Genomic DNA, 20283 nt, shown 5'->3' with positions numbered 1-20283 from the left:
TGAATAAATAAATACATTGTTATCTTTAAGTAGAGTAATCGATAAGCGGCTAACACTGAAAGCTTTAATCAAAAAACAGTTTAAATTGTTAGCTGAACGTATTAAATGGTGAAAAAGCTGTTGTCAATTTTCAATTAGTTAAAAGTAAAGGATAAATTGTGGAAATTGACAGTTTGTATCAGAAACAGTTGAAATGGTTAGCTTAAAAAATGTTAGCTTAAGAAACATGAAATACAGTTGTAAGATAAAAATAGCAAATTACAAACAATGTGAAACTGCTAAAGCTGTGGATACATTGTTAGAATAGTAAATGTTTGAAACAAATAGCTAAAAGTTTCAAAAACCATTGAAATACTAAGTATTTCAAATATTTAAAAGTAAGCTAATTGATAAATGGTGGAAATTGGAGCTTTAAGTAATAAATAAACAGTTTACATTGTTAACTGAAAGTATTCAATTGTGATAAAGCTAAAAGCAGTGGACAAACTGTTCAAGTAGTTGAAAGTAATGGTTAAATTGTTGAAATAAACAGGTTGAAAAGGTAGTTGGCTAAACCTATAGCCAAACAATGTGAAAGAGCTAAAGTCATGGACACAAATTGTTAAAATAGCTGAAAGTAATGGATAAATGCTTGAAAAATACTGATAAATGGTTAAAATAGATTGTTTTAAGTGATGAATAAGCAGTTGAAATTGTTGGCTAAATGTAATGAGTACATGTTTGAAATGTCCAGTTCCTGTGTAGCAGTACAACAAATTCTAACTTCTAAACTGAACTGAACATTTACACTTCAACCCTATGATAAAATTAGAAGATGTGGTTTAAATTTTATTCAGATAATCACATTTAGGTGTTGATGAAGGTAGTTCATCTGACGGGGCTGTGGGGATACATTAGTAAAAAAGGTTGGGAACCACTGTTCTACACCATGACGGGGAGAAAATGATTAAATATGAGTTAGAGGCTTCATTGCAGATATTTTTGCAACATGTCAAAGGCCTCTTTCAGATAAAATCTCTCAGCTGCAGCTATCTGCAGCTCCATAAGCTGCAGGTCAAGGGGCCAGCCTTGTTCAGCATTGTTAGGACCAGCAAGCTGCATCATCCAGTGGACTTCACCTGTGATGTAACACAGTCATTTATTAATGGATTTTAACTGATACCAACTTGCAGAAGAGGCGAAGAGTGTCTTTTTATGATTTATTACACACAGACTTGCCAGAGTGACCAGTAGCTTTTTCAGTGTGTTGTTACACCATCTCACCTGCTGCAAGTAAAACTTCAGGTGAGGCTCGAACTCACAACCTCGGCATCGCTCTGCAAGTTACTGTCTTGTAAGTACCGTGCGCAGTAAACTTTACTGTGGTATAATTTTGTGAAAAACACACCTCAGCACTGTGACTAACAGCTCACACTGATCACGAGACTAATGTTTAAGTCATAAACTATTCTGACAACAACATTTACTCTGTTTTTTGAAAAAAATACCAACCCCATTTGAGACAAAAATCATGGCTGTGCATTTCTTTAACTGAGGACATGGGATCACCCCATTAGATCCTTGTAACAGCTGTAAACATTATGACATGTAGTGCAAGTCCATCTGGGAGTTTGAGTTTGCAGAACCCAAACCTGTTAATTTTTTTTCCCTTTAAGTATAATTCCTTTATTACCCCACAAGGTGGAGCTATGAGGTAGGAAATGACAGGTAAACAGTTTCCAGTATTTTCCATGATAATCTTATTCTGTAATAGACATTTTACTTTATGTATGTTTCTGATGTTAAACCCAAAATCAACAGTCAAAAGTCCTCCAACTAATTTAAATCAACACTCAGGGATACAGATTTAACAATAAAGACGCGTGTGATATCTCTGCACTGTCATAAGTTTTTTGTTTGCTTTGTCTTTCAACCAAAGTAGCCAGTATACTTCTGATTTATATATTTGGTTACTGCAGTATCAAATGATCTGCATCAAGGTTAACTGCAAGGTGAAAGAAAGCAAGCATTTCTTATTTTGAATTTAAGTTTAATTTATTTTCATTTGATTTATCTGACCATAAGTTTGGAGATATGACAACTGCTATAATCTATCACAGTGAACATTTACTTCCCCCAAAAGTTCAATTGTCAACATGTGGTAAATGTAAGTGCCTTTTAATTTGAAAAAGTCTGCACTACATTACTGTGCACACATGTAACATAATCCTGCCAAAACAAAATCAGATACAGTCTTCATTTTGATGAATAACTATTTTAAATGTTTCAAGACTCTGCAGTTTGAATAATGGAAATAATGCAAACACTTTTATAATTTATTAACACTATAATTTGTTTTGTTAAATTGTCATTAGTTGTGTACAGGAAAACTAGCTACAACATCCAAAAACACTGAAATAATGTGAATTACTGAGTGAATTACTCTAGTTCCTGATTTTTTATCATGCCACATCCTCTGCACTTGAATCTAAACCGTTAACTTTAAAAAGCTCTTTTAAGACAATGACCGCAAGAATCAAAGACGGGTAATTAATTCCGCATTTGAGTGAACAGACTTCCCTGTAAAGTCTATAAACGCTTCCTAAAGCATGACATGCACCTTTGCAAGTCTCTCCTGGTTCCTGCTCCAGCTGATTATCCTTAAGGCTTGTGTCCTGCAGCTACGCATTGTAATCAGTTTTTACAAAAGGAAAACAGTTCTCTGTATGTCCTGCACGTAATGTGACTCTCACTCAGTGTGCAACACAACAAAGAACAGAGAGCTGCAGTAAATAGAGTTTAGAAACAAGCTTTTGCTGCATAGGCTGCATGTGGGCAGACATTTGTGTGCATGTGTAGGTATATGTACCCGAGTGTTAAATGTAAATTAGCTTAAATGCCAACCTGCCAAACATACTGAAAGAACCACTGGCACAAAATGATCTAAAAGTGAAACAGAAATGCACCAAGTCTCCAAAGAAACTCAACCCGAGCACAGGCGGTTTCCGTCTGTCTTCACTGGTAACTCACATGTATAGACGCTCAGCCCAGTCCCTCCCAGCGTTGGCCCGTTTGTCAGAAAGTTTGCCAGCACTGCATCCTGTCCAGGCCTCCAGCAGGAGACGTTAAAGTGGCGCGGCGCTGCAGAACTGAACTGAACTGAACAGACAGCAGGAAGAAACATGGTCTCTCTGCAATGGTCAGGAAACACAACATACACACACACGCTTAACCATTCCTTTACACATGTGCACACACTTATGAAGTCACACCAATAACTGCCTTTAGCAAGATCAACTGTAATCACGTCTGCTTTTTGAAATGTTCCATATAAATTATCAGTTTTTTTATGTATGCATTAATTAATTTTTGTTCGACAAGTACTTATCACTTTAGGTTGTGTTATTATGTTACTAAAAACTATAATATGTAAAACAGCAGAAGAAAGGAAGGAATCTGGCGAATGAGACTAAATGTAACATAGATACATACTGAAGTTAGCATGCTAATTAGCTAGCTCTGGTAATACCATTTTGTACCTCAAAAGCTGATAATGATTCGCTGTAGTGTCCAGTCTGCCTTCAGTCTAACAACACTGAAGTGGGTCTGGCTCCTGGTACCTTGGGGCTGACCCCGCTCTTACCCCTGCTCAGGCCTCTGAGGGTGGGTGTTAGTGATGCCCGACCGTTCTCTTGCTCGTCTCCCGCTTTACGCCACTCCTGTCCCGACCTGGAATATCTTTGTTGTCCCTGGGATCATAGTCCAGGTCGGAGCTGCTGTAAATCACCTTGGTACCGTATTCCCTGTTGTCATCTCGCCTCTGTTGTCTTAGAGGTCTGTGTTCATCCCGGTCCAATTGTAGTCACAAGTATGTATTTTCCACCAACATGGAACTGGCCCGGTTCTGACTCAGGCACCTAATTTTGGACTGCCTGAGCATTACCACCAAAAATTAGTTGGTTCAGAACCTAAAAGTTTGGTTCCCAGTTCAAACCAAAAAAATAAGCAGGTTTTCCTTGGGAACCGAAGTGGACTCGCCATATTTTACAGGTTATTGTGCATTGAGCATCACCCTCTGTTGCTGATGATCCTTGATTGCAATGGTTCCACATAGAGCTGAGCCCGCTTCTGTTGCATGCTCATCTGTCTCTGGTTCTGTTGCCCATTCCGGTGCCACACCCCGCAACCATTCCCCACTGAAAACCACGTCCTCCTGGAGGTCCAGAACTCTGGTGCCAAGGACCGCTATCTGCTCGGCTAAGTGAGCCACCTAAATAACTGCAGCAACTTGTATGCTATGGTGTCTTTAAGTCAAATCAAGGAATCCTGGCATCCAAAAATAAGACATGAAAATCCATTATAGGAGGAGGAATAGAAATGAAGCTTCTTTAATTAATTATTTACCAGCTTGATGATTAATAGCCTACTGACTCCTCTTGTTGCTGTTGGTGTTCTTGGGAATCAGTCAGATGTTGTTGTTTTTTTTAATAGATGCCGGAGTTTCTGATTCTTCTTGTTTCCACTTCCCACATGGACTGGTTAAGCAGTGGGTCAGTGTCGTCAGCTGACACCAGTTGTTTGTGTATTCTTTGTATATTCTCAAGATGATGAGCTCATCAGTAAGAAACTGTATAAAAAATATTAAGGTGTCGCTGCTGGTGATGAGAACTGGATTTTATGTTTGACTTTTAGTTTTATTTTTCTGTCTCATTTATATTATTGATACTCCTTTTGATTTAAAGTTTATAGATAGTTACCGGACTCCTTCTGCACTTAAGTCATATATTATGGGGCCACAGCAAAGCTCCCATGATGCTATTAGTGAAAATCTCCCACTGAGACTCCAGTTCTCCCAAGCTTGATCTTTCACCCTCTGCATTATGCATTTAAAATTCAACGGTCCAAAAGTAGCAAGATTTTCAGTGATGCTCCTCGGTGCCTGCAGAGAACAGAGATAAAATCAAAGCAGTAAAAATATACTGTATCTCTTTTACATATGTGCGTGCGCACACACACACAAACACACACACACACACACACACACACACACACACACACACACACACACACACACACACATCTGTTTGGCTGCCGGAGGTAGGGCTAGTGCAAAAAAACAGATGTTTTTTAAGATGTTTGATCAAAAGATAGCAAACTGTCTTTTTTGGGTGAAAATCAAGTTGACACATTGAACGTCTTCTCATTGTCAGCAGGATATCTGTGTTCACCACTCACAGGTTTTTGAGATAAGCAACTCCTAAGACGGGTTTAGCTGTAAAACCATAGGGGATAAATGTCCGCATCAAGTCTGATGATAAAAAGAGTGTGTTTGATAAGCAAGAGTGCACACTTTGAGTGAAAATCTCTGTGAACAAAATGCACTGACAGCTCTGAGCTTTTTTTTTTTGTGACTTCCTGTGAATCTGAGGAAATCATTTGCAGCCGTTGTGGCAGCATCCTTCCACAGACACAGAAGCGACACGTTGCTTCTAAAATGGCTGCGGTTGTTACTGAGGATAACGAGTGCATTTGAGTATTTGTGATGTCAGTTTGCAAGTCATGTTGCCACCTCCACAAGGTTAGATGTAAACACAGATTAGTTGAGGACGGTGCAGCCTTCGTCATTATTAATTCTCATGCCATATGGCGTAAATTATACCCTCTATTTTTCAACTATTCCATCACACTGAAAGTGAGAATTCATCCCTACCCCACCCAGAAACACCTGGCTGGGGATGTATAAAGCCCAATCTATAAATGACCCTTTGTGCTGAGCTGTATCCTCAGTGCTGTGTCTGTTCACATCTGACGACCACATTGTTGCAGTGATTGAATGCTGCGGTGAGCGGCGGCGATGAGTGATAGTGGTCAGATGAAGCCATCAAAGGTTGCTGTTGGCTGTGAGGCGTTGAAGGAACAGGACACCGACCCTGCAGGGGGTAATCCACAACTGCAGCACCACCCACCTGTGCTGAAAGAGTCCCCCAGACCAAAAAAATCGAGCTAAAATAGAACCTTATGTGCAGCATTTCCAAAGGAACAAAATGACACCACTATATACAGTATCAATGCACAATTTTTCTGTCATGCATTTGGAGGAGTCCTGCCCTTGGCTAGGTTTTGTAAACAGTTAAACTCCCAGACTAAATTGCCCCGCAGTAGCTTTTGAAAAGAAATACTACAGTTGAACACAAAATGGGACCTGACAACAGCAACAAAGCATAACAAAAGTATCTGTCAGTCAAAGAAGAGGAATTCAACCCACTCATATTGGCATGGTTTTCCCTGCTGAAGTGTCCTCGAGAAAGGCAGAAATTACAATTTGTGCGTCAGTGTGTGTTAATGTGGGCATGCAGCATTTCATTTCCTGAGGGATCTGACTGGAAAGTACCGAACCTTCACCTGCCCATGACAAACAATGGCACTTGTACCAAGTGAGACTGTCATTCAGAGCAAATACAGAGCACTCATGCAAATATTTATAATTAAATTGAACTTTTCCATAATGTGAACATGTTTATCTGCGTGTTGGAAAATGGAATGTGGGAAATAAATGAACACCAGGTGGCAGTGGACTTTTCTGTTAACAAAGTTCAGTCAGTTTAAGATTACAATTTTGTGACATCTTTCATGATGTGTGATATCTAAAACATATTGAGCTGAAGAGTCAGCTTTAACTTAGGTCTTCATATAGAGAGCAGTATCTTCAGCAATGACGGCATTATTTTAAACTCAAATTTGCTGTGAAGACCAAAAAATGAACAATATTTAAAAGTTTAAGTATTAGAAGTCATCCTGACACTGCAACAATACACTCACATAAATATTAGTAAAAGAAAAACATATACATAACATCACTATCTTATTTTACCATTTCTATACCTTGTTGTAATTACTTACACCATTGGCTCCCAACCTGTTATCCAGGACTCTCTTTCTGAATCATTATCCTGAATGATTATTCTTCTTTTGGTAATAATGAGAGTGTATAAGCTATTCTGTTGGGTTGATAAAAGAAAAAAAATCTAAGATTATATTACAAAAGACACATTTACCAAAGTTAACAGTTCTATGAGTGGAAACAATTATAACTGATGTTGATTTTGGACAGTAAATTCAAGATAAGATCATCCTTTATTAGTCCAACAATGGGACAATTTGCAGCAAAGTGGATAACAAAAATAGAAGGAAGCATAAATAAAAGCAATAAGTAATTAGTGAACAAGCAATATAAACAAGAGAAATTATAAAAAAAAAGATCAATTTAAACAATAGAAATATAGAAACAATATAAAGAAAGAAAAATATTAAAAATAGGAACACTAAACAAATATACATTTGGAACGAATCTCTTGTATGGGAGCTGGGAGCGCTCAAGTTTCCTTAGATACAAGTAGGAGAGGATCCAAGGAAAAAAGCTTGGGAGCAGCTGACTTACACTGATAGAGCTTCTTTCACAGCAGCCGTATCAATATAAAATAGTCAGATAAACAGAGGTGATACTAATAAAAGTTCCATTACATTTAGTGTAGCAGAGCCTTTCCAGTGAGCTGACATGTACAACAGCAGCACTCTGACTCTCTTTAACCTGAATGGAACAGGATCTTAATTAGTATAATTAGTAACACCTGTCAGTAACACTACTATAGACCGTTTTCGTGCCGGCGTCATGAAAACACCACAGTGTTAGCTGTTAGCTAATTGTTTTGCTTCCACCCAAGCCCACAAAAAATGTTTCCCAACAGACAGGATGTCTATATCATGTCCATCACTGACTGCGATGGTTGAGCAGGTAAATAAATAAATAAGTAAGTAAATAAACACGTAAAAAAACACAATAGTAGACATAATCCAGTATAATCTGGATAATGTCATTGATTTATTACAGAACTAGACAAGGCATTGCCACTCAGCACTGCCGCCATTTGTTTTTCTAGTGGCTACTCACAGTATTGCAGTGAAAAACTTCCCACTGGTGGGCGGGGTCAAAGGGGGTAACATTACTGTGCATATTCAGTGGGCCATGTAACCAGGAAGTAAACCCGGAAGCTAGAAAACTTTTTTGACTGACTCACTGGACTGACTGGGTCGCATCTTTGCATTGACTATCTAGTTAATTATAATATATGTATGGACAGTGTCAGCTGTCATGGACTGTAGACCTTTGTCACGGCAGCCATTATGATATGAAATAGTAATGTAAACACAGGTGTTACCAATGAAAAAAATGACGGTCCCGTTCCATTTAGCGTAACAGACACTTTCCAGTGATGCACAATAGAAGCACCCTGACTGACCTGAATGGAACTGAACCTTAATTAATATCATTGGTAACACCTGTGTTTAAACTACTATTTAATGTCACAATGACTGCTGTGAAAAAGATCTATTGTTACAAATTTTAATGTACAACCAAATGCTGTATGTTGCATATATGACGTATCTGTTAGTATGTTTGATAACGAGACAAAAACAGATTACATAACAGGTTGACCAGATGGGACGTCTCGTCTTTAGCTACAATTCAATTATGTAAAACCTTTAATTACCACATGCCTACGGATTTTAACACAGTCTACCTGCAGTTGCTCAGTATCACCGGTAGGCGGTGCCGTGAGGTCGGCTGTTGGAGCAGCAGTCAGTCTGTCGGTCGCGTGTTTGTCGGTGTCCTGTCATCCAGCGGCGGCGGCGGCAGCAGCAGCAGCGTGGGCGGACCGGGAGACACTCTCCAGTCAGTCCGAAACTCTGAGGCGGTGCGGCGGGAAGCCAGCTGCAGAGGAGCCGGCGTGTGCTTCACACAGAACAGAACACAACGGAGGCTGCATTCGGTTTATACTTGACATCTGTATGGGAACGCCGCCCTCACTAACATCTGGATAACAGTGAAACTACTCTTCCTCGTGTCCTCGTGATGTGTAGCAGGGATAACTTATGAAGTGACCGCTGTTAGCCGCATCTCAACCGGTGGAGCCGTCGGTGCTGGACCGTCTGGGCTGCAGGAGCCGGGGCTCAGTTTGAAGGTAAGCAAGGGAACGCTGCGTCTCACACCGGGTCTGGTCGCTTCTCACACCGGCTGTCAGCCTGTGCACACCTCGGCGGGAGCACCGGGCTGTCAGCGTGTATGTAGTTGACCGTGCAGGTTTGCAGGGTTTACAGGCTCTGCAGCACACAGGGGTCTCTGGGTGGGGTCTCACAGAGGGAGAGAGAGTCAGCTAACGCATGATGTGCAGTGAAGAGTTTTACACATCTGGACCAAGATTTTCAAAATAAAATGCCATATTCTTCTGAAGCCTCTGGTCAAGGAGCCAATTGCGGAAAGTGAGAGGAACAGGTGTGTATGTTAGGCTATACTCTCTCTCTCTCTGTCTGACACACACACACACACACACACACATACACACACACACACACACACACACACACACACACACACACACACACACACACACACAAGCTCTTACTGCCAGGGCTACTCTTGTCTTCCCATGATGTTTTATTGATACCTTGCTCTACTATGGAAGGCCAAGGCATGGTGAACTTTATCATCATGGATCTAATGAGATGTGTGTGTGTGTGTGTGTGTGTGTGTGTGTGTGTGTGTGTGTGTGATAGAGAGAAAACAGAAAGGAATATCATTTGGGTTTATTCAAGAGAAACGATACTTTCGAAACTGTATCGGTGCCTAAATGGTCCCTTAATCGATAAACAAAGATTTTTAAAAAATGGACTGTTAACAGTGTTAAGTATTCTTAAAAACACATCTAATAATGGTGGTTAGATAGCTCAGTTGGTAAGTGTGTCCAGGATACTGAGGCTGTGAGTGTTCAGCAGCAGCCGTGGGTTCAACTCCAGCCTTTGGCCCTTTGCTGCATGTCATTTCCCCACGCTCCCCCCTTTCCTGTCAGATGTTCAGCTGTCTTGTGAATTAAAGGCATAAAAAGCCTCCAATAATAATATAGAAATTAATATGAAACACTTAAAAGGCCACTGCATTGCCATTCTTTTCCGGGCTTTTCAAATGGAAACGCCCATTCAGCCATTGAAAAAGTCTTTAACGCAGGTTACAGCACTGGACGAAAGGAAGGGCAGAGGAGCCAGATCCTCTCGTAGTCTCAGGTGGGAGACGTATACGAGCCGTGACGTATCTTTTATAAGCTAAAATGTCGAGAAAGAAAATGCTCTTACACCAGTTGTCCGTAATAAACCGTACACCTTTTGAATTCAGGTTTGTCCATAAAAAACACTTCAAACACGACAGAAACAAAATAAAAGCCACTAAAAACACTCTCCAAATGCAGCAGGTTCAGCCAGACTCCTGCCACACAGCTAACTGAGCTAACGGCAGCTAGGAGGCTAGCTGGTGATACGAGTTAACTTTGACAGGTGTCCATATTTTACATGCTGCTCCTTCAACCTCAAGGGTTAATATAGCAACATCATCATGCAGAAACCTACTTCACAACATTAAAAAAAGGTTTTTAGAATGGCTTAGAAAAATTCGACCCCAAAACCTAAATATTTCAACTAAAAATTGAATGTTCCGTTTTGAATTGAATGTTGAGTTCAAACATTGCATCTGGTGTTTTGCGGCTTTGAAGTGCACCATGCATCGTGAGATGCTTAAAAAATGCTTTGTAAAGAGTGTAAGCGGAGGCCTTTACATGCAGTTATTTTTGTTGTTGCACTTCCTGTCCTTTCAAGTGAAACACAGCCACATTTTAAATTGTTCAACTTGGTGTTTTATTCATGTTTAAGGTAGCTACTAGCTACTGGTAGGCTAATGTTACTTGGTGCCAGAGCCATGTAGAGAGAGTTCTGCTGTAATTAACTTACAATGTCCCGTAGGGTGATGCTTCTGCTGTCTGGAAAATTTGCACCAGAGGGCAATTATGTCTACAGACAGCTCAAGCATTTAAGTGGCACTGAAATGAGGCACCAAAATCTGCATTGCTACTCCTTCCAGTAGGAAGCAGTAGTATAGGAACAGGTGCCCTATTGGCAGCGGGTTTCAGTACCCAACACTGGCAAAATCCCCTCTATATTTTACACATATACATTACACGATGCACACACACCCACACAGGTTATAAGAGAGATAAATGAGTCTGAGGGAGCTTCAGACTTCGGTGCCGTTGAGATGAAGGGGGCAGCTTCGGTTGCTGGCTGCACAGAAATCCCACAGAGACAATTAAACTAGTGACCCGTGTCATCAAGGATTTGTTTTGGCTTCCTGTTTGGAAAGATGGTAGGAAGCAGACTTTTGGGCCAGATGGCAGGAGCATGCACACACACACACACACACACACACACACACACACACACTCGTTCAGCACACTCACACCTGGAACAGCCGCTCAGGGTTCCTACTGAGGGACACCGGATTAGTGGCCAGGGTTTGACCCCGTGACCTGCAGTGGGCTCAGCTGTACATGCAGACTCAGTGTGGAATTAATCGACATTTACCTCTGATACTTTCAGTGAACTGTGCTGATAATACTTTTACTTGTAGTGGAGTATTTTCGCAGTGTGGTCAAATAAACGATCAGAGTAGTTCTTGTGCCACTGCTGATGCACCTCCAGAGACCATTAGCTGATGATTAAATGTTTTATTTTGGAGGGAAATCACAAGTTTCAGTAATCTCAAATTTGCACATTTATATTACAGTATCCTGAATGTTTAACTCTTGAATATTTTCTGAAAAACATCAAATTTTAAAGCATAGTGATTCAGCTTTGCAAAACTGAACTGGTTTTCTATGTGCAGTTATGACTTTTTTTTAACTTAAAGAAACTGTGTGGGTGAATGGGAAGAGAGGATTAGCAAAATATGTAAGGATGCTATTTTGCTTGAAAAATGTCCTTATAATGCCCTGAAGCCCACTGTGACGATGTCCAATGTCTTGTTTCGTTTAGCCTACGAGCTGAAAATCTTAGGACCTAAAACCCAAAGTTCAGTTAACTATCACATAACGAAATGAAGCAAACAGAAAAGCAACAAACCCTCCCATTTGAGAGATGGAACTAGGTAAAAATTTTATGTTCTTGCATGAAAAATAACTTAAATAATTGGTAATGCAAAAGAATTGCTGTTGCAGTGAATCAACTTGTCATTTTACCCTGTCAGAATCAATCAATTATTTAAAAATGAGGTGAATTTTCAAATCTCACTGAAGGTTGGAATGATCCTTTAACCGTCCTTAGATGAGCCCAAACGTCATCGTAATGATTTTGATGTTAACTGTGAACTGAGAGCAGCATTGCTTGCAGCGCAGTTACTTCTGCTTTGCAATAAAACATGTCCTGACTTTAACGCTCGAAGTTACAACTGAAAGTAAAGGGTACACACACACACACACACACACACACACACACACACACACACACACACACACACACACACACACACACACACACACACACACATTATCACACACATGCAGCTCTTAACAGGAAGCTGACAGTGTCCTGGAAGATGTTTCATCTGGTGTGTACTGTCGCTGTGTGCGTAAGTGTAAATATGGTGAGTGTGTGTTTGCATGGTGGTATTTTGCAGGTGTGTTTTTTATCTTTCCGTCTCTTTCCTCTGGCACACTGAGCGAACTGTTTTAAGCATGTTTGAACAGGTAGGAAAGGGAAAAAAAAGGCAGCAGTGACAATAGCAGGTTTAATTCTGCTCTCAGAAATGAAATGCACCTTCCCGTTCATGCAGAGTCCTCCGCCGAGCGTATCAGCGTAAAAAACTGGTTTGGTTTAGGAGAAGCCCTCCAGCATTCTCACAATTCATGTTTCATGGCACTTTACCCATGAGTGATTCTTCTCCAGTGCCTACAAGCTCCACTGTTTATCTTGCTCGTGTTTTATGTCACTACTTGTCACTGCACAAGTAGGTCCTTCATCTAAGATACAGCCTGTCAAGAAATTTAAATAGAGTTTTGACTAAAGTAGCTTCATATCAAAAGCAGGAAACAACAGCATGTGGAGTGTTGAGAACTAAGGCACCAGGTTGTGCAAGGAGACTTAATATCTTACTCAACTTCAAACTACTGCTTAAATCTATTTGTTCTACTCCTCTTTGGGGACATAACCCACATCCAAGGCATTGGCACTATGTTGTGTGTGTTCATGTTTTGACAGAATTGAGGCATTTGGATGACTATTTCTCTTTCTTTTTCTTGTTATACAAAGAAATACAAAAATCTAAAGCAGGGAAAAGTCAGTCAACTAAAAAACTTAATATATTTTAAGCTGAAACCAGTAAACATGTGGCATCTTGATTGTTGAATGACTTAAACCAGTGGTCCCCAACTATTAGGTATGTGGTCCCATAATGAAAGAGTAGACTTTATTGTTAGATATACAAATCCTAGTATAAAGAGCAGTGGGCAGCTGCTGTCAAATGTCAAAGTTGAGGTTTATTTTTTGTTTAATGGAGTTGCTTTGATTGGAAAAATGCCAAGGTGCTGACAGAAGAAAAACGAAAACTAAAAGAGCTGAAACAGAAAATCTAACCACATTGTGGTAAATAGGTTTTATATTTTTACGTCATGAAACTGCTTTGAGTGTCTGAAACGCAGCTGAAAAATGAAACTAAAGATTTGTGCCCTTATGTGTTTTCATTTTGTTAAAATTGGTGTCAAAAAAGCATCATTCAGGAACAGGTATTTAAGATCAAGGTATCACATTCGGTACCAGTATTGAAATTTTTTGAATGACAGCTCTAGCAGTGCCTGGAGACCAGTCTTGAGAAGTAAGTGATGAGACTCAGCGATCAATGATTTTACTAACTGATGTGATTGGCCAGGAGTTCAGGAGAGGAGTAAGTCTCCTTAGATTTTCTAAAGCCATGGAGGAGCAGAAGTCTAGTTTTCTCTCAGACCACTTGAATTACAATAAGCTGAATAAGCCAAATACCTGCAAAACTAATGACATTAGCCTTTATGTTAAATGATTATGTTAGCATGCTAACATGCTAAAATAAGATAGTAAACATTGTAAACAATATACCTGCTAACATCAGTGGGCTAACCAGGTCATTGATTACATATTAACATGCTAACGTTAGCTCAAAGCACTGTTGTGCCTGCGTACAGCCTCAAACAACAGCTAGCATGTCTGTAGGCTCTATCTGTGTGAATTCAGCGTGGTGATAATGGGAACTCAAGGTATATTTTTTGGTGATACTGGTGACACAAAGTTATTTGCCCTGGTATCAGTCTCCAGCTTACTTGTTTATTGACCCAGCAGCAGGGACTGTACAAAATAATTAATCAGAACAAAAAGTTTGATGTTTACATAAGCTCAAAGGTTTCTGTGGTTATTTTGATGGTGCTGGTTGCACAAATTTAACCAGCCGTGCGTAATTGTGGCTTGACAGTGACATCATTGCTGCAATTAGAGAGCACAGATACAACCCTCAGCAGCAAACCGGTGCAGGAGCGACTCCAGGAAAAGTTACATCCATTTAGTTCAACAAACATCATCACTTACGTTAGTTGTATAGTATGTTATCTGTGTTTTGTGTTGGAAAATAAATTCAGACTTCCTACATGAACGTTTAGCAGCAGTTTCTCCTAATCTCAGCTCACGCCTGTTTTTTTTTTTCTCTCTCCCTTTCTCACACATCATCATGCTGAATCAAAACCAGAATGACCTTATCAGCGTGACAGATACACCTGTGCTGCCCGAGTACTCGTACAAATATGATAGAAAAAATACAAAGCAGGCTCATACATGCAAGCTATTTTCACTTCACATAACAAAACAAATGGAAAATCAAACTTTTTTATCACTATATTTCAGGGATTACAGGGGCAATTTTAGCAATCTTTACTCTGTACTGTTTTTTATTACTCTCTGTGACAGCTATATTAATCCTCTTTTCAACAACCAGCATTTATTTAATCTTAAGTCACCCTCTCAACACTGTGTTGTTGGTTTAATTTTCCTTTTCCAGCCCAGAGACAGAAATAGAACAGCTGTAGGACTTGTGAGTCAATGAATAAAAAAGTACTGCACATTAAACAGACTGTCAAGGGTTAAAGTGAAGGATCAGTGATCAGTGCGCAGTGGAGGCATAGACAGGGTCACTGAGAGGGCAAGAGTGGATCATTGAATGAAGGGTATGATAGGGTGGATGAATAATGGGCAGTACTGTCATGCAGTTACTTTAAAACGTCAGTCCTGTGAATCTTTTCAATAAATTGCACACTATATTTCCCTCTGCTGGGTCGAAGAGCAGGTTTCATGACTGTCTGAGGACCGTGCGAGAAAGTCTTTGAAAGACTTGACTTGCACCAGGAAAGCTGTGTCTGAATGTTTCAGCTCATATGGGAAGTATTTCATGAAAACTATTAAATATCCTACTGTAACTAGTAGTTTTACAGTGTAACCATCATGACCCCTGATATATGTGCAACCAAAAGCAGGTCATTCTCATTAAAAGGTCATGGTTGACAGATGTACAAGCACACGGGTCCACTTTTTTTTTGCTGCTGTGAGACTGAAATATTTCAGGGATTCCCCCAGGAAAGTGATCATCAGAGCAAGTTAGTGAACATCAGTTTTATTCAATACTTTTTCTGCTACAAAGCTAAACTGAGTGCTATTTAAAACTACTAATTAAAATAATAAAATAACATTTATCATTACTTTTAGCTACTATTCAACCATTTATACATAACTTTAAGCTAACTGCTTGCTTGCTAACTTGCTTTCATACACTCTTAATTGCAACATTGTTCAGGCGTTACAGCCGATAATTTCTTTTCAATCAAATTGTAATTTAAATTTTTGGTCTGCTCCAAATTCTATACAAGTACCCCCTAGTAATTGCAATAGCTGGTTGGAAATCATTGGTTTTTGACAGTTATACTGCTTGTTTTCTCCAACATGTTACACAATGTCCTCATTGAAACAAGACTTTTTCAAATCCTGTTATCGTCAACTAATGCCATCACATGCCATCCCAAGATCATTGCACTGAAAACACACACTGTAGTTTATTTTGTGTCGGTCGCTAACCTTCTGCTGTTTACTCACTCCAGCACCAAATCCAATTAATCTGCAGCTGAAAATAGTTCCTAACAAATGTCCTCAAACTGCAGTGGTGAGCAGACGTTACATCAGTCAGAAAGCTTTGAGAGATAAACTAGTTTTCATGGTGTGTGTTGACAATAATAAGGAGGATGTGTAATCGTGTCAGCCTCATCTATTGTAAAGATTCTGTCCATTAATCAAATTTGACTTTTCGCATAAGAAAATCTTCAGTGGGGACCCATCATGGTTTTGTTGAACTTATCACAAAAGGCTTCCTTGTCAAAAAGGAATTTTAATCTGCCTATTATGTGGCGCACACTGGTCTCCGAACTTCTCTTCAGTGTCCATCTGATGACAATGCTGTCCCCCGGCCAGAGTTCTCCTGAGAGACTCCAGACTTCTCTATGAAGATCTTGAATAACTCCTCTCTGTTTCTTTGAAACCACAATTATGACCTCCATTTTTCCCTCTAAATATTCCTTTCAGAGCCAATTCCCGCTCCCTCCCGCTATCTTACCCCAACGTGTCATCTGCGGGCAATTACCATTAAGTTTTCATACAAGGCCAGCCAACAGAGGAAGCTGTTGTGTTGGAGCTCTCAGCATGTGTCTGCTGGCTGCGTAGAGCGACAGCAGGAAGGAGGGATGGCGGGAGGGATGGATGGCTGCTGTGGAGGTCTATTCATGTCTCCAGGCGAGGCCATACTTGAGTAGACACTTATTGTGGCGGTGACCTTCCTGTCACCATGCAGCTCACACAAAGTAGCTTCATATGAGGGTCAGCTGAGCTGCTCTCTTTGTTTCTCATCCTGCCTGTCAACTCTTCACTCTGCCTCTCTTTCCATGTTGGTTGCTCTTTATTATGTTATTTAATCTTTATTTATTGAATCCTCCATATATTATCTATCAAACAGCCATCTATTGGAATTTAGCATGACCACCATTACTCATAAAAAATATATTAAAACCTCGATGTGATTATACGGATTATATTTAGTCTATGACTCACACAAGAGGAGTGGCTGCATGACCTTTAACCTTATGATAATCAGAGGATGTCCTGTCAGTTACAGCAAAAGCACGACAGTCAATCAGTTGTGCAGTTAAAACTACAGTCAAATGTTCACTGTTCTTGTTTTTAATACATTTGTAGTTTTAGGCAGGGGTTCCCAAACTTATCCGTGCCAAGGCTCCCCAAATAATATTAGCTTATCGCCTTTTTGCAAAATTTCTTTGGAAACCCAAAGTCAACATTTTTGGGCTGTAGGTTGTCTTTTTTTTCAAGTTGCGCTGAAGTTTAGATGGATGTAGCTGGCTGCAAATCCCTACTTTACGGACGCTGCCTCATACTTGGGACTTTTACTGTGCCAGGAGTTCTGCGGATATTTTGCAGCTGAGATTTTAAGCTGTTGTTTTGCTCATCGGGTATTTTCCTTTTCAGAAATGTGTCCGTTTTTGTGAGTTAGCAGATTTCAGGATCAGAGCAGCTTTGTGGCAAGAGGCAGCGCCCCTGGAGGCCCCCACTTTGAAAATCACTGGTTTTAGTGACTCATTTGACCCCCAAACCATTGCCTTGGCGTAAGTGTTTGACACAACAGCTCAAACCCAGCATGTAGATAATGGCAGTGTATTGTATTTCCATCCCTCTAATACATAAAATTTAAAAATCTTTTTTATTTGATGTCTTTTTTTTAAACATCACTTCATCTACATGCTCTCTATCATTGATTTGGCACATCCATTTGAATATAATTGTTTTAGCTCATCTTATCCCTTTCTTCTTCACAGTAGATGTGTTGAATTTTGGAATAGTGACAAAACAGGAGCAAAAGAAAACTTGCTAATGAGCTTCCAGCAATCCACTACACTGTGCACGCTTTACTTCAAACAAGTCCTTTGAAGACACTCTAACAATGCTGAGAAGGGACAGTCAAGGGCGTCCGCTCTGTTCCAGTGTGATCAACAAGGCTCAGGTTGGCCATCGACAGCACTGTACACATGCTTGTAAATAGCTAGTCGCCCATGAGTGTCTGTGAGAGCAGAACATGGCTGGTTTAAATCCTTGGCTAGAAATATCTACAGTGGGAAAGTCAATGAGAGATGCTTTCCATCCTTTCATCAATATACTCCTTGAGAAAGTTCAGTGGATTTGCTCAGTAATCGATATAAGACTGTGTGAATATGTATGAGGGCAGACCCGTCTCTTAGAAATTAATTTGGTAAGGTTATTTTGAATAAAGGCTAACTTACTGTACTGCAGGGAAAGTAGGCGCATAATCAGGGTGGATGGTGGTTGTACAAAGTCCCAGAGACCAGGGTTTGCCAGAGGTAACAAAAGTGCTTTGGTCAAACCTGCCATAACTATGTGGCTACTTAGAGGCAGCAGAATACAGTGAACGTAGCACTGACATATGGGTCATCATTTCATAAAGCTGATATGGTGATCAATATCAGAATTTATTTGGAGTCGTGTTTATGGTCCATCCGATCTCTAATGTTCACACTTCTTTTTGCTCCGTTTTGGTCTCCACCAACTCCTGAGGGAAATATCTGGCTCTTCAGCCGCTAAATGCTCCACAAGTTGACTGCTAATTTTGTCTGTCAGCTGTTTGATGTCATAAAAACCAAAACAATGACCTGAAAGGTGTTAAAAATGCTGTGAAAATACAGATTCTTGCTTTATCGTCAGAAAAATATTGTGCTTTATGGTTAAGCATCAAAAAATCAAATATATTCTGGCTTGTGTTTCAAGTCACTGTTGACTTTTTCAGTATTTCACAAGACCATCATTTTTCCCTCGCCTTAACCAAGTGCTGCCAGTGTATGAACCTAACCACAAAGAACTTAATCATGCTTTGGTTGCCACAAGCAGATTTCTAACAGATAGTGATATTGATGGGAAAGCAGATTAAAAATACAGTTCAGTGGGAACATTTGGCATTATTTTGATAAAGAATGTAACGTGGGAGGTATTTCTCTTATTTCTCATGTGATTTCTAGAAAACGGGGTCGATGAGAGGGATTTTACTTTGGCAACTTTCCTCGGTTAAATAATGTTTAATGAGGATTACGCAATTCTGAGTGTTTTTTTGAAAGCAGGATGTTCTGCACATTGTTTCCCTGTGACTCACGGGGCTATAATGTTCTTTATTGTACAGATGTGGTGAACATGTGGTCCTAGACTGTTATCTTTTCTGCAATTTGGCCAATAATTGCTTTTACCTGCGGTAATTGATGGCGTTAATGCCTCTAGCAAATAAACATGAAATAGTTGCTCCACTGTTCACTTGTGTTGGACTTCAGTTAAAACATGGAAGTCCTTATAAAGACTTTAAAAAAGACTTGCCCTCAATTATACAGACCTCATAATTATAAGTTTGGTTTACCCTGTTTTGTTACAAAAGAGTTCTGCCTTTTAAATGTTCTTCATGGACGTTTTGGAAGTCAGTTTGTAGTTGTTGGCAGAGCAGTCGGCCACAAGGTTGTACATGGACTTCAACAGTGATGAACTTTTCATTTTAGTGTCTCTTGCAGCCTCCTGTATGAATGCTGGGCGAGTGCTACATCCCAGGTGCAGAACTTTACCTAATACATACTGTGAGGTCCATTAAACTTCCCATATTACACAAACAAAACTCAAAAACTCAAATATAATCTATAATACCTGGTAAATCTCCTCAGGACGCTGGAAACTTAAGGGCACTTTGGCCTCAATTACTCGACTGCAGAGAAAAGTGCTGAGAGGAAAGAACAAAATGCCAAGTGAAACTGTGGCAGCAAAATATTCCCAGAAGTACCAAAAAGGAAATATCAAAAAAAACACAGTTATATTTATTTTTTTTTCAAAGCAACACCTGTTTGGGAAAAAAAAAAGGGACAAGAGAAAAGAATTAGTCTTTATTTGACGACACGACTGTGAAGTAAAAATAGCACACATGTATGAACTTGCTTTTATTCTTTTATGTCGCTGTCATTGATATGCATCAGCGCTGTGTTGGCACAGGTGTAGCTGTCACGCTTCAGGAAGCCAGTCTTGGTTTGACTGAAAAAAAAGCAACAATTCGAACGCTACATAAAAGAAACGATGAGAAGAACATGAAGCGAAGGAAGTGGTAATGTAAAACGGCAAGGGGAAAGTTCACATTTCTGTTAACTTGTGGCGAGTAAATGAAACTAACACAGCTTCAGGCAGCTGTGTTGTAGGTGCTGAATATTAGGAACATGAAAATGTTAGCTTAGACAGGTTTTGTTTATTTTATATTTATGTAAA

General features: G+C 39.8%; 1 protein-coding gene across 7 annotated transcripts in view; it reads left to right on the top strand.

The window, feature by feature from the left end:
- rhbdf1b (rhomboid 5 homolog 1b (Drosophila)) overlaps positions 1-20283 on the top strand; it is a 62384-nt gene that overhangs the window by 2850 nt on the left and 39251 nt on the right. The window contains exon 1 of one of the 7 annotated variants that reach the window (XM_084740062.1): positions 2662-3178. The exons of 2 other annotated variants lie outside the window; for them this stretch is intronic. The gene's annotated coding sequence lies outside the window, so the exon portion shown is untranslated. Of the gene's footprint in view, positions 1-2661; positions 3179-8446; positions 9000-20283 lie in introns of those variants that run through there. 4 more of the 7 variants (XM_084740059.1, XM_084740064.1, XM_084740066.1 and 1 more) reach the window with 4 other exon arrangements.

Source organism: Lutjanus erythropterus, chromosome 17, assembly GCF_056507025.1.
Source record: "Lutjanus erythropterus isolate fLutEry1 chromosome 17, fLutEry1.hap2, whole genome shotgun sequence".
Taxonomy (NCBI): domain Eukaryota; kingdom Metazoa; phylum Chordata; class Actinopteri; order Lutjaniformes; family Lutjanidae; genus Lutjanus; species Lutjanus erythropterus.
Note: the sequence above shows the minus strand (reverse complement) of the source record. Positions and strands in the feature narration are given on the sequence as shown.